This window comes from Nomascus leucogenys, chromosome 18 (genome assembly GCF_006542625.1).
Source record: "Nomascus leucogenys isolate Asia chromosome 18, Asia_NLE_v1, whole genome shotgun sequence".
NCBI lineage: Eukaryota > Metazoa > Chordata > Mammalia > Primates > Hylobatidae > Nomascus > Nomascus leucogenys.
Window position 1 is genome coordinate 22,315,480 of NC_044398.1, and position 12,422 is coordinate 22,327,901.

Here is a 12,422-nt window from a genome sequence, read left to right on the forward strand (position 1 = left end):
CAGGCAGGTGCAGAACTCCCTGCGCACACAGGTGAGGGAAGGAGTGCTAAGGGCTTAGCAAGGAGGTGGCAGGCCTATCTTAACGATGCCTTGGGTCACCCAGATGCCCTCTGTGTACCCGTTGTCCCAGCCACTTGGGATGCTGAAGCCAGAGGATTGCTTGAGTCCAGGAGTTGAAGGCTGCAGCCTGGGTGACGGCAAGACGGCAAGACCCTATCTCTAAAAACAAAACAAAAGATGCATTGTGCATTCTGGGCCCTAAGTTCCTTGTCAGAAAAACTGGCAAATTGGGGTTGGGCCAGATGAAGCCCAGGGCCTTTCCCCCTTCTTCCCTGGGATTACATCCACCCACACCAACTGGCCTTTGGAGAATTTTTATCTCCCTTGTTTCTCTTCCTGGTCCCAGACAGGCCTTGTTTGCTCAAGACTGTAAAACAGTGGCTCTTCCACTTGAGCGTGTGTAATCAGATCGCATGGGCCCTCCTGGAGATTCTCAGTGCATCTGGGCCAGGGCCCCAGGAATCTGCATTTACATCAGGGATTCCAATGCAGGGTCCTAAACTTTACGATGACTTGGAAGACCCATCTCCCTTTGGTAGAACTGAGAGACTTCTTCCCCAAAATGAATAAACTTGGGTTAGAAGTGCATTTGGAAATGGATGGTGAGAACGGTGAAGAAGATGCCCAAACCAGTGTTAGGAAAGCCCTCACACTCATTTTCTTAGCACATCTTCCTAATAGCCACCCTGTGAGGGGTGGGTGGCGGCAGGGGTTTTTAATGTTTTACAGATTAGTAAATGGAGGCCCAAGCCCTGGAATGGTCATCTTCTTGGATAAGCGATGACTTTGCCCACTCCCAGCCTCTTGAGATTCAGGGCTGGGAGTAAAGCAAGCTTGACACCTGGGCTGAGTCTGAAGGGCACTTTCCCGGGAACTGAGATCTGTGCCAATGCTCATGACCCTGCCTCCCCAGTCTCAAAAGAGAAGCAAGGAAACAATGGTCTGTCTTCAGAGTAGAGAGTCTTTTTGGTATTTGGGGGCCTGAGTTGGATGGATTGGTCAGCATTAGCCCCTCTCCAAGCCAAGGAGGCAGCTGAGCCCAGCACCGTAACTTTTCTTAGATAGTCAGACTGAGGCCAAACCAAAGCTTGGGTTCCCAAGCTAGCTCAGCTGAGATGCCCTCTCCCAGAGCCAAGCTGGCTTTCCTCATTCTCACAGGGCCTGAAAATCCTCCTGCCGCAGGACAGAAGGGTCCGCAAATGGGAGCCCTGTAGCTTGAGTCTCACGGTAAAGGGAAGAGGGTTGCTGAGGCCCAGGACAGTTCTGGGTCCTGAGGTCTGCTAAGACATGGCAGGGAGCTTTGCCCCAGGTACTGGACTCCCTAAGAGAAAATGGGGCAGGCTTCTTTGTTGCTAAGCAGGAAAGCTAAGAAAGCTTATAAAGACCTACACATAAAATCAACTTTGGTAAATGCTTTCAGAAATTGTCCTATTTAGTGAGACCCTATCTTAGAAAGAAAGGAAAGAAAAAAAAGAAAGGAAAGGAAAGGGGAAAGGAAAAAGGAAAGGAAAGGAAAGGAAAGGGGAAAGGAAAAAGGAAAGGAAAGGAAAAAGATTGCCCTATTTGGCCTGGAAAATGTGTACTGATTACTTCCCTTCATACGGGATTCCCTCTCTTATTGCTATTTCCCACCTCATCGGGACAATGTTCTAGAACCTGCAATGGTTCCCTATTGCCAGATTCCACTGCTGGTCTTTTAAGATATTTGGTGTTGGGCCCTATACTCCCTACTGAGGCTTACCTCCCACCATTCCCCTTAATTGGGGGCAAGTCAGTCTGGACTGCCCTTTTCTCTAGCCCCAGACTCTGCTCATTCTAGTGCCTTCCACCAAGGATATGGTTCCTGCGTTTTGCTGGCAAGCCCTGTCCTTCCTTTAAGGCCTAGAGCAAGTTCCAGCCTTTTTATGGCTCTTTTCTGCCTCCCCTCCCCCCATCTTTCACAATTGCAGTGTGAAAACATGGCATACAATGATCTCATTGTATGCACTTGTTTTGTATCCCCCTAGCTCTATAGAACACCCCTAGATTCCCCTGAGGCCTGGCACATAGTGGTTAACTAAGCATTGGCTGTCTGAGCCTTGGGTCATGCCCTCTCTCTAAGCTCAGAAAACATATGATTCCCTCACTAGCCTCAGACTCTCAGGCTACGAGGAGAGGAGGGCAGGGTTAGAAAGAGTTGTTGTTGTTGTTGTTATGTTTTTTGTTTGTTTGTTTGTTTGTTTCATTAGCCTACTGCCTAGTTTAGAGGAATATTAAAGGCTAAGGTCCTGGAAGGGAGGTAGTGTCGTTAGTGGCTAAAGCCACTTGCATTAGTGAAATCTGGATTCAGGTCCCAGCTCAGCCATTTCCTAGCCAATGACCTGGGGCCAATCACTTTACCTCCCTAAGCTTCAGTTTCCTCATCTGTAAAGTGGGAATGATAGTGAGGAAATGATATATATAACAACATTACTAAAGCCCCCTATGGGCAGAGGACACCCATGACTGGATAGAGATGGCAGCCTGAGCATGGCAGGGCTGGTTTCACAGCAAGTGCCTTTAATAGGGACCACCTTTTGATTCCTGTTCCCTCTGGTCTTATGTTCCTCTAACAGCTTTTCAAAGTTACCATCTTAACAGCCATGTTGGCTGGGCACCAGTGGTTCATGCCTGTAATCTCAGCACTTTGGAAGACCAAGGTGGCAGGATCACTTGAGCCCAAGAGTTCAAGACCAGCCTGAGCAACACAGTGGGAACCCTATAAATAAATAAATAAATAAATAAATAAATAAATATTTAACAGCCGTGTCAACATATGACCTTAACAAATTCAAAAGAAAAATAAGGCTGGGCGTGTGAGTGGGCACCTGTAATCCTAGCACTTTGGGAGGCTGAGGCAGGAGAATCGTGTGAACCCGGGAGGCAGAGGTTGCAGTGAGCCCAGATCTCACTCCAGCCTGGGTGACAGAGCAAGACTCCATCTCAAAAAGACCAAAAAACCCAAAAACAAAAACAAAACAAACGAAAAGGCTGGGTGCGGTGGCTTCACGCCTGTAATCCCAGCACTTTAGGAGGCCCAGGCAAGTGGATCACTTGAGGTCAGGAATTCGAGACCAGCCTGGCCAACATGGTGAAACCCTGTCTCTACTAAAAAGACAAAAATTGGCTGGGTGTGGTGGCACGTGCATGTGGACCCAGCTATTTGAGAGGCTGAGGCAGGAGAATCGCTTCAACCCGGAGGCGGAGGTTATAGTCAGCTGAGATCGCACCACTGCACTCCAGCCCGGAAGACAGAGCAAGACTCAGTCTCAAAAAAAAAAAAAACATGAAAGAAAAACAAACCCTCCATTGGGGCGAATATGTTCAGACAGCTATACTTCTAAGTCTCATTATTCTAATTCTGGTACATATTAAGCATTATATATAAGGTTCCTTTAGGCCAGGCGTGGTGGCTCACACCTGTAATCCCAGCACTTTGGGAGGCTGAGATAGGTGGATCGCCTGAGGTCAAGAGTTCGAGACCAGCCTGGCCAACATGGTGAAACCCCGTCTCTACTAAAAATAGACAAATTTGCCAGGCGTGATGGTGTGTGCCTGTAGTCCCAAGTACTCGGGAGGCTGAGGGAGGAGAATCATTTGAACCCAGGAGGCAGAGGTGGCAGTGAGCCAAGATTGCGCCACTGGGCAACAGATTGAGACTTCATTTAAAAAAAAAAATTCCTTTAATTCCACCTCATGGATGAGGAGGAAATGCCAAGGGGCAGAGGAGCTCAGTGAGGGATCTGCAGGACTAAGATGAGCAGTGTGTGGTCTCCTACCTCTGGGGGCCTTCCGCTCAATCCCCACAAGCCCTCCCAGTTTCCCAGCTCAGGTGCAGCCTGGGTCAGCCACATTCTACTTTGGCTGCTGGAGGAAGCCAAGTACTGCTGGGGCACCCCAGAGGAAGCTGAGGAAACGTGGGCACAAAAACCAGGCCCAATTAATAGACCATTACAGGACTCTGTAATTATCCCGAAATGGAAGGGCTTTTTATGAAGGAATCACAAATTAGAGAGAAAACCATTAAACCTAGACATGTCCATGCAGGGGCCCAGCTGAGAAGCCTCCATCTTGATCCCAGCCATGGGCAGCTTCATGGAAACTTCTGGGGCAGCAGATGCACCCTGTGGCCACATGGAGCTGGTGGCTCTGAATGTAGAGGTTGGTGGGCTGCATTCACTCGGCCACTCATTTATTCATTCACCCTATATACTATATAACTAATAGGTCCATGTGGGCTGCAAGAGAAAGTCAAAGTAAGTAGGAACCCTTAAGAAGCTGATATCAAAATGTTCTTTCAGCTGGGCACAGTGGCTCACACCTGTAATCCCAGCACTTTGGGAGGCTGAGGCAGGCGGATCATCTGAGGTCAGGAGTTCGAGACCAGCCTGGCCAACATAGTGAAACCCTGTCTCTACTAAAAATACAAAAAATTAGCTGAGTGTGGTGGTGGGCACCTGTAATCCCAGCTACTCAGGAGGCTGAGGCACGAGAATCGCTTGAACCCAGGAGGCGGAGGTTGCAGTGGGCCGAGATGGCGCCATTGCACTCCAGCCCAGATAACAAGAGTGAAACTCCATCTCAAAAAAAAAAAAAAGTTCTCTCACACACATACACACATGTACGTACTTAATCACACACACCTACATAATCACACACACTTTTAATAAGTAAAATGTGGGGCATAAGGAGAAGAGAAAATGGGCATCACTCAAATCTCCCTATCCCTAATTTCCCAGGAAAAACATTTTTTTTTTTTTTGAGACAGAGTCTAGCCCTGTTGCCCAGGCTGGAGTACTGGACTTACTGGAAATCTTGGCTTACTGCAACCTCGCCTCCTGAGTTCAAGCAATTCTCCTGCCTCAGCCTCCGGAGTAGCTGGGATTATAGGCACATGCTACCACACCCGGCTAATTTTTGAGATTTCTTTTTTTTTTTTTTTTTGAGACAGAGTCTCATTCTGTTGCCCTTGCTGGGTTACAGTGGTGCAATCTTGGCTCACTGCAACCTCCGCCTCCCACGTTCAAGCAGTTCTCCTGCCTCAGCCTCCTGAGTAGCTGAGATTATAAGTGTGTGCCACCACACTCGGCTAATTTTTGTATTTTTAGTAGAGATGGTGTTTCTCCATATTGGTCAGGATGGTCTCGAACTCCTGACCTTGTGATCCGCCTGATTCAGCCTCCCAAAGTGCTGGGATTACAGGCGTGAGCCACCACGCCCAGCCCAAAATAAATTTTTTTAACCTGAATTATACATCAATAAACCTGATTTTTTTTTTTAATATATACATAGCTGGGTATGTGGTATGTTCCTGTAGGCCTAGCTACTTGGGAGGCTGATGCAGGAGGATTGCTTGAGCCCAGAAGTTCAAGGCCAGTCTGGGCAACATAGAGAGACCCAGTCTCTAAAATATAAAAATTAAAAAAAGATATACATACACAAAAATTAACTCAAAGTGGAAAGTGAATCATAAGTCTAAATGGAAGAGCTAAACTATAAAACTCTTAGAAGACATATAGGAGTAAATCTTCATGATCTCAGATTAGGCAATTATTATTACTATTATTATTTTAGATGGAGTCTTGCTCTGTCTCCAGGCTGGAGTGCAGTGGCACGATCTTGGCTCACTGCAACCTCCACCTCCTGGGTTCAAGCAATTCTCCTGTCTTAGGCTCCTGAGTAGCTGGGATTACAGGCGCGCACCACCATGCCCAGCTAATTTTTGTATTTTCAGTAGAGACACGGTTTCACCACGTTGGCCAGGATGGTCTCAATCTCTTGACCTCGTGATCCGCCCACCTCAGGCTCCCAAAGTGCTGGTATTACAGGCATGAGCCACTGCGCTGGCCTGGCAATTTTTTCTGAGATAAGATTCCAAAAGTACAGATGATAAGAAAGAAGACTGACAAATTGAATTTTATGAAAATTAAAAACAGTTGTGCTTCAAAGGACACCATCAAGAAAGTGAAAAGACTGAAATACCAACCACAGGGGGCCAAAAAAAACATGAAGTTGAAAAGACAACCCACAGACTGGAAGAAAATATTTGCAGATCATTTGTTTGATAAGTGATTTGCATCCAGAATGCATAAGAAACTCTTACAATTCAATTAAACAATAAGCAAAGGATCTGAATATCTGAACAGACATTTTCCAAAGAACATATGTAAGTGCCCAACAGCCATTTGTGAAAAGATATTCAACACTATTGGTCATTAGGAAAATGAAAATCAACACTACACTGAGGTACCACAACACACCAGAATGGGAATAATCAGAGACAGAGGATATCAAGTGTTAGTGAGGATGCAGGGAAACTGGAACCCTCATACATTGCTGGAAGGAATGTAAATTGGTGCAGCCACTTTAATTTTTTTTTTTTTTTTTTTGGAGACACAGTCTCCCTGTGTCTCCCAGGCTGGAGTGCGGTGGTGTGATCTCGGCTCACTGCAACCTCTGTCTCCTGGGTTCAAGCGATTTTCCTGCCTCAGCCTCCCGAATGGCTGGGATTACAGGTGTGAGCCACTATGCCTGGCTAATTTTCGTATTTTTAGTAGAGATGGGGTTTCACCATGTTGGCCAGGTTGGTCTCGAACTCCTGACCTCAGATGATCTGCCCACCTTGGCCTCCCAAAGTGCTGTGATTACAGGCGTGAGCCACTGCACCGGCCAGGTGCAGCCACTTTCAAAAACAGTTTGGTGGCCAGGCACAGTGGCTCACGCCTGTAATCCCAGCACTTTGGGAGGCTGAGGCAGGCGGATTGCCTGAGGTTGGGAGTTCGAGACCAGCCTGGCCAGCATGTTGAAACCCCGTCTCTAATACAAATACAAAAATTACCCCGGTGTGGTGGCAGGCGCCTGTAATCCCAGCTACTCGGGAAGCTGAGGCAAGATAATCGCTTGAACCCAGCGGGTGGAAGTTGCAGCGAGGTGGAGGTTGCAGTTAGCTGGGATGTTGCTCCAGCCTGGGTGACAGAGCAAGCCTCCGTTTCAAAAATAAAAGACAGTTTGGCAGTTCCTCAAAATGCTAACCATAGAGTTACCATAGGACCTAGCAATTTCACTTCTAGGTATACATTCAAGATAAATGAAAATGTATGTCTACGCAAAAAAACGTGTACACAAATGTTCATAGCAGTATTATTCATAATAGCCAAAAAGTGGAAACAACCCAAATGTCCATCAACAGACAAAACAGGCCGGGCGCGGTGGCTCACGCTTGTAATCCCAGCACTTTGGGAGGCCGAGGCGGGCGGATCACGAGGTCAGATCGAGACCACGGTGAAACTCCGTCTCTACTAAAAATACAAAAAAAATTAGCCGGCTGTGGTGGCGGGCGCCTGTAGTCCCAGCTACTCGGAGAGGCTGAGGCAGGAGAATGGCGTGAACCCGGGAGGCGGAGCTTGCAGTCAGCCGAGATCGCGCCACTGCACTCCAGCCTGGGCGACAGAGCGAGACTCCGTCTCAAAAAAAAAAAAAAAAAAAGACAAAACAAAGTGTAGCATAGCCACACAATGGAACATTATTTGGCAATAAAAAGAAAGGCAGTTCTGATACATGCTACAACATGGATGAGCTTCCAAAACATTATGCTAAATGAAAGATGCATGTCACAAAAGATGACATATTGTATGATTCCATTTATATGAAATGTCCAGAATATGAAAATCCATAGAGACAGAAAGTAGGTTAGTGGTTGCGTAGGGCTGGGAGTTTGAGGAAAAGAGTGGGTGACGGCTTATGGGTCTCAAGTTACTTTTTGGGGTAATGAAAATATTCTAAAACATATTGTGGTGATGGATGCAGAAGTCTGAACGTACTAAAAATCCATTGAAATTTGTGATATGTAAATTATATCAATAAAGTTTTTTTAATACACATTTGTCAAAATTCATGGAATTGTACATCTAAAAAAGGGTGCATTTTGCTACATGCAAATTATACCTCAATTTAAAAAAAAATTTAACACTCCCAAAAAAGCACATAAAGTAAGCTCTGGGCCGGGCACAGTGGCTCATGCCTATAATCCCAGCACTTTGGGAGGCCAAGGCAGGCGGATCACCTAAGTTCAGGAGTTCGAGACCAGCCTGACCAATACGATGAAACCCCATCTCCACTAAAAATACAAAAATTAGCCAGGCATGGTGGCATGTGCCTGTAATCCCAGCTACTCGGGAGGGTGAGGCAGGAGAATTGCTTGAACCCGGGAGGCAGAGGTTGCAGTGAGCCGAGATGGGGCCATTGCGCTGCAGCCTGGGCAACAAGAGTGAAACTCTGTCTCAAAAAAAAAAAAGAAAAAAAAAAAGCTCTGGAAGTTTAAAAAGTAAATTATGGCTCCATAATTATGGTTTCGTTTAGTGTAAATGTGGTAAAATTTCACCAAGAAAAGGAAAGCAAAGAGAAGCTATGATCACTTTGGCTCAAATTTTATTTATTGTCTGTCTTGGCCAATAGGATGTCAATTTTTGTGTGCCTAGCCTTGTGCCTGGCTTATAGAAAATGCTAAAAGAGCACTTGTGGAAGGTGGGAAGGATGAAAAAGACCATGACAGCTCAAGTCCAACATCTCTTGGAGAGGCCCATTTGGGCTACTTTCAAGCACTTTATTATTATTGTTATTATTTGAGACAGAGTTTCACTCTTGTCTCCTAGGCTGGAGTACAGTGGCATGATCTCGACTCACTGCAACCTCCACCTCCCAGGTTCAAGTGATTCTGCTGCCTCACCCTCCCAAGTAGCTGGGATTACAGGCACCCGCCACCACACCAGGCTAATTTTTGTATTTTTAGTAGAGATGGGGTTTCACCATGTTTACCAGGCTGGTCTCAAACTCCTGACCTCAGGTGATCTGCCCTCCTCGGCCTCCCAAAGTGCTGGGATTACAGGCGTGAGCCACTGCACCCAGCCCAAACACTTTATTATTATTATTACTACTACTATTGTGGTAAAATACACATAATAAAAATTTTGCCATCTGAACCATCTTGAGCATATGATTTAGTAGTGTTAAGTATATTTACATCATTGTACAACCAATCTCCAGAGCATTTTCCCTCTTCTACAATTGAAACTCTATACCCATTAAACAACTTATTTCCTCCTCCCTTGGCAACCACCATTCTAATTTCTGTCTCTAGAAATTTGACTCCTCTAGGTACCTCATATAAGTGGAACTATGTAGTATTGGTCTTTTTTATTTTATTTTATTTTTTATTTTTTGAGATGGAGTTTCACTCTTGTTGCCCAGGCTGGAGTGCAATGGCACAATCTCAGCTCACCGCAACCTCCACCTCCTGGGTTCAAGCAATTCTCCTGCCTTAGCCTCCTGAGCAGCTGGGATTACAGGCGCATGCCACCATGCCCAGCTAATTTTTGTAGTTTTTAGTAGAGACGAGGATTCACCATGTTGGTCAGGCCGGTCTTGAACTCCTGATCTCAGGTGATCCGCCTGCCTCAGCCTCCCAAAGCTGGGATTACAGGTGTGAGCCACTGCGCCTAGCCGTGACTTTTTTTTTTTTTCTTTTTTTGAGATGGAGTCTTGCTCTTGTTGCCCAGGTTGGAGTGCAATGGCACGATCTCGGCTCACTGCAACCTCAGCCACTTGGGTTCAAACGATTCTCCTGCCTCAGCCTCCCGAGTAACTGGAATTACAGGCATATGCCATCATGCCCAGCTAATTTTTGTATTTTTTTTTTTAGTAGAGATGGGGTTTCACTATATTCACCAGGCTGGTCTTGAACTCCTGACCTTGTGATACACCCACCTCAGCCTCCCAAGTGCTGGGAATACAGGTGTGAGCCACCATGCCTGGCCACTATGTAGTATTTGTCTTTTTGTGACTGACCTATTTCACTTTGCATAATATCCTTATGGTTCATGCATGTTGTAGCATGTGACAGCATTTCCTTTCTTTTTCGGTCTGCATAGTACTCTGTTGTATGCACACACCACATTTTGCTTATCCATTCATCTGTCACAGACACCTGGGTTGCTCCCGTCCTTTGGCTATTGTGAAGTGTGCTGCTAAGAACATGGGTGTATAGTTATCTCGCCAAGTCCCTGCTGCCATTTCTTTTAGGTGTAGACACAGAGGTAGAATTCTTGGATCATATGGTAATGTGATTTTTCATCTTTTGAGAAACTGCCATACTATTTTCCATAGCAGTTGCACAATTTTTTTTTTTTTTTTTTTGAGACGGAGTCTCGCTCTGTCACCCAGGCTGGAGTGCAGTGGCGCGATCTCGGCTCACTGCAAGCTCCGCCTCCCGGGTTCACGCCATTCTCCTGCCTCAGCCTCTCCGAGTAGCTGGGACTACAGGCGCCCGCCACCACGCCCGGCTAATTTTTTGTATTTTTTAGTAGAGACGGGGTTTCACCGTGGTCTCGATCTCCTGACCTTGTGATCCGCCCGCCTCGGCCTCCCAAAGTGCTGGGATTACAAACGTGAGCCACCGCGCCCGGCCAGCGGTTGCACGATTTTACATTCCCACCACCAGTGCACAATACTTCCAAGCACTTTCATGCTCCATTACACCCCAGTCCCACTCCAAATACCTCAACAGGCAAGTCCTGCTGCACCCACTCCTACAAGGTGGTAAGTGGTGAGGGGCCAGATGAGAGCTCTGGATTTCTAGTATTCTAGGATATTCTAGGAAGTCGGAGGAGAGGGTTGAGAACTGCATATTGTACCACAGGGCTGCAAGAAAGGGCAGGCTCAGGACTGGAGAGGATAAATAGCCCATATTTATGGAATCTTTCGCATCTTCAACTCACTTTAACCTATCACCGACTACAAAATAGCCACTATTATTATTCCCATTTTACAGATGAGGAAATCGAGCAACATGGGGCAACAGAGAGAGCTTGGACTGGGAACGGTGAGACCTGTGGTTTTGCCTGATTTTTCCACTGACCCTTGTTTCTTCATCTTTGAACTGAGGGGATGGGACTGGATGACACCTAAGAGAGATTCTTTGAGGCAAAGCTCAGCTGCCAGCCGCCACTGCTGCTGTTTTCCTCCAGCCCCACCCGGTCGCCCTCCCTGGGTTCAAGCCTGGGGCGGGGCATGGGTCTCCGGGTGGGAAGAACAGAGCCTTCTTGCAGGTCACTGAGCAAATGCTTGACTGCTTTCTGGGGCATGTCCAAATCTGGAAGGAGAACGTTAAGAAGAAATTTCCACGCCCTTCCCCCATCGGGGGATTTTCCATTCTGCCTGGGCAGACATGCCTCTTGGTTTCCCCGGAGCTGAGCTCTGGTAATCCGTAGGTTTTATTGAATGGCTCAACTCAGTGCTAGGAGGAATGTTCTGGTTCTTGCCCTAGGAAAGGGGCAAGTTTGTTGAGGAGCCACAACTGATCTAGAAAGACGAAGTGGGGTTGGAGGCAGGATGGTACTGAATCAAGTATTCAGTCTAGAAGAACCCCAGAGAGGGACCAGGGGAAACAGGAACCACCAGGGGCAACTTCCTAGAATAAGGGACCAGAGCTGGAGGGGCAAAGGAGGGTGGAGACTTGCTAGGCAGACAGGAGAGTGCAGAACAGATGAGGGGCGGGGCGCAGTGGCTCACGTTTGTAATCCCAGCACTTTGGGAGGCTGAGGCGGGTGGATCACCTGAGGTCGGGAGTTCAAGACCAGCCTGGCCAACACGGTGAAACCCTGTCTCTACTAAAAATACAAAAAATTAGCTGGGCATGGTGGCACACACCTATAATCCCGGCTACTTGGGAGCTGAGGCAGGAGAATCACTTGAACCCGGGAGGCAGAGGTTGCAGTGAGCCCAGATAGCATCACTGCACTCCAGCCTGGGTGACAGAGGTGACAGAGCAAAACTCCACCTCAGAAAAAAAAAAATAAATAACAGATGAGGAAGAAAATAACGTGGACCAGCTTTACAAAGGTTGTCATGCACACAGGGACAGTGCAGTGGCCAGGAGAGTTAGATCCAAGAAATGGAAAGTATGGTGAAGCCGATTGCGGAATACAGAAGACAGGCAGCTGTTGCAGGGGCTGATGCTGTGGCCTCTGCACTTGCCTGTCCCACTGCAGGGAACACTCTTCCCTCAGAGCAACCCCTGCCCAGCTACTAGAGGATCAGATTTAGCTTATTGTCCCCTGCTCCACAAGGCAGCATGCCCTGGCCACCCCTGCAAAAGCCACCATCCTCAAGCACAGTTCCGCATACATTTCCTGCACAGCCCTTAATCACCACCAGAAGTTAGCCGGTGTCTTTGTTCAGTGGCCACCTCCCTTCTACAGGATGGGAGTTCCAGGAGAGCAGAGGTATTGCTGGGCTTGTTCTCCACCAAATCCCAAGGGCCTGGCACACAGCTAGCTCAGTCATTTTTG